Source organism: Manis pentadactyla, chromosome 1, assembly GCF_030020395.1.
Source record: "Manis pentadactyla isolate mManPen7 chromosome 1, mManPen7.hap1, whole genome shotgun sequence".
Classification (NCBI taxonomy): Eukaryota; Metazoa; Chordata; class Mammalia; order Pholidota; family Manidae; genus Manis; species Manis pentadactyla.
In genome coordinates this window covers 124,669,656-124,672,502 of record NC_080019.1, presented here as the reverse complement: position 1 = coordinate 124,672,502, position 2,847 = coordinate 124,669,656, and positions in this window count along the sequence as shown.

The following is a 2,847-nucleotide window of genomic DNA, read 5'->3' as shown; positions in this document are numbered from 1 at the left end:
TATCAGTTAGCACCTCTGCCCAGAGACTGTCTTTCAAAAGTGCCTTTGGTGCATTCTTCCTCTTGCTGAGATAGCAGGGCCCCACCCTCTGAGAGCTCATAAAAGCAGCAGGTGCCTTAGGGAATCCATGCAAGGAGAGAGCAGTGGCTGGGCCAGGGTAGAGGATGGTGTGCTTAGGGCAGCATGTGTCCATTGCCCAAGCTTTAACCACAGTACTCTGGCTTTCAACCCCCCCCCCCCCATCTCAGACTTTGTACTTTTAGCAGACCAGCGCTCTAACAGGAGACCAGGCCTAAGTGAACCCACACATCACAGAGATTGACTCGGACCCATCTGCCACCAAATAGAAGGGTCTCAGGCTATTTTCCTGCAGTGACTCCAGGCTCTGTCCTTCCCAGGAGCAGTGAGAGCTCCAGCTGGCCATCCACCTGAGTATGGGGGCTGTGGGTGGGGCCCAAATCTGCAAAGCTACCCTGGGGGGGATGTGAGCCCCTTTGGGGATGCTCAAAGGCTTATGACAACTGGCCTGAATTACTGCTGACACCTCTAATTCTGTGCCTCATGATCTCCCTTCCTGATACTGATAAGACACTGATAAGACACTGACCCCAGGATGCCATCCATTCCCAAAGTGACTTCCTGCCCATCACTGAAATCCTGCTTGTGCCCAACCCTGGAACTTTCAGCCGGTGCCAGCTCTAGTTCTTGATTCTGAGCCACAGAAGGGCATAAGAGACCTTGGACACCAGGTGGTTCAACCGCACAGATGAAGAAAGGGGCCCGGAGAGGGGCCATGACTTTCCCCGACTCACACGGCATGTTACAAAACCAGGACAAGTCCCAAGGGCCCATCTCACGCTCTTTCTACTGTTGCCCTTGTATGTTAGGAATACATTCAGCTGAAACAACAGATTGGCCATCAGGGAATCCGATCAGACCAGTTGAAGCCAGGGGGCTGCTTTTCTACACCAGTGCTTCTGTCTTTTTGCTCAGCTCAACAGATCCTTTTCTATGTGCTCATTGCTTCACATAGCATGACAGCAGCTCCATTTTCCATCAGTCACACCTGCTTTCCCAGCAGGAGAAGGGAAGGGCCATGCTAGCCCAGTTAGTTCCTTTTCAAATGCCTTCCTGTAGTCCATACTTACATGGATTTCTCAGTCAGAAAGGGGCTCACCCACAGTGAATATTTCTAGCTGGGCACACTGCCATCCTGAACCAAAGGGGGGTCTGCTAGAAAGGAAAAAGGGGAGGATAGTGGATGGCCACAGGCAGAACCTGCCAGGAAGTTGCCTGGATCAGGATTTTGACTAAGAATGCCCTGCCCAGGAAGTCACCAGGCCCTTCTCTGCATTCCCCAAAGGCTGGCTCCTGTAGAGAACCATAAAGTGGATTGTCTGCTCAGTTGGAGGTATCCAGGGATGTCAGCAGCTAGGACGAAAGAAGAGGGGTGTTCTGACCACACATCCTCCTCATGCTAATCTTTGAGTCCTCTCCCACGACTGATAGCCCTCCTCAGAAATGTGCGGTGGGGAGGGCCGGGCACAGGACCAGTAGGAGGGGACGGCCACGTGTCAGGCAGGAGCGTGAAGGCAGAAGGTGGCCCAGACCCTGAGCCACCTCGTCGGGACACCGGGGCTGGGTGCCTTGGCGTCGTGCCGCACACCCACCTCTTCCGCGGACAGTGCCCAAGCCTCCTCCAGGCTGGGCCCAGGCTCCTCCATGAGCGCCTCCTAACCACTCAGCCTTCCCACCCAAGCCCTCCCCCTGCTGGGGCAGGACTTGTTCTCTTGGGTGTGAGTTCACACCGTCTTAACAGTGGTCCTCAGAGTGAGGCCTGATCAGCAGCTGCAGCAGAGCAGCATCTGAGAATTCACAGGAAATGCAAATGCTGGGGTCCCACCTGGCCCCCAAGGAATCAGAGACTCTGGGGGTGGGGCCAGCTCTGGGCTTTAAAAAGCCCTTTGGGTGATTCTGATGTACACTCACATTTGAGGACCCCGGATGTATAATGACTCACAGGCTGTGAATCAGCTTTGCACCTGTTCCTGCCCATCCGAAGGCAGCCGGGAAAGGCCGAAATTAAACAGCCCATGAGCCCCCCCTGTGTTTCAGCATGGACCAGGCAATAATCCTGTAAAGACTGAGATGGCTGAGTCTCAGAATAACTGTTACAGCTAGATACCACTGAAAGGCCATCTAAAACTTCTCCTTTTTTAGATTTGGGAACAGAGATTGAGACAGGAGAAAGTATTTGCCCAAGATTAATGGCAAAAGTGGAACCAGAAGTTTCCTGACTCCTGGGTGCGTGCTCTACTTTGAACTATCTTTTTAAAAATTTGCACTTATGCCTAATGCATAAATTTTGAGAGAATATGGTCCTAAGGTCTCTGTCCTCATTGTAAACACATACAGCAAACCCTGGGGAGGTGGGGTTGATGGTCACCTGCTGTGTGGCCCAGGAGGACTTGCCTGCCCTTTTTGGGGAGTCACTCACCTTCTCACTGCCCCTTCCTCCACCGCACCAGTTCAGGGGCCTTTCCAAATGAGACCAAGTACCTACCGGGTCCCTGGAGAGCAGACACCCAAGAGGCTGGGAGAGTGGAGGCGGATGAAAAGTGCTGGGGCCCAGTGCAGATTGGACTGGGGAGTTGGGGGCCTCACTGGCTGGAGACCTAGACTGGTCCCTGACTCCAGCTCTCAGGGAACAGGGCCCTGAGTGTAAACTGCCTTTCTGGGCAGAGGGAGTGGCCTGGAGCAGGTGGGCCTCTGACCACCTAAGAAGACAAAACCAATCAGCTGCAGAAGGGTTTTATCAGAATTCAAGCCTCAGCAGGTGCACAGGTA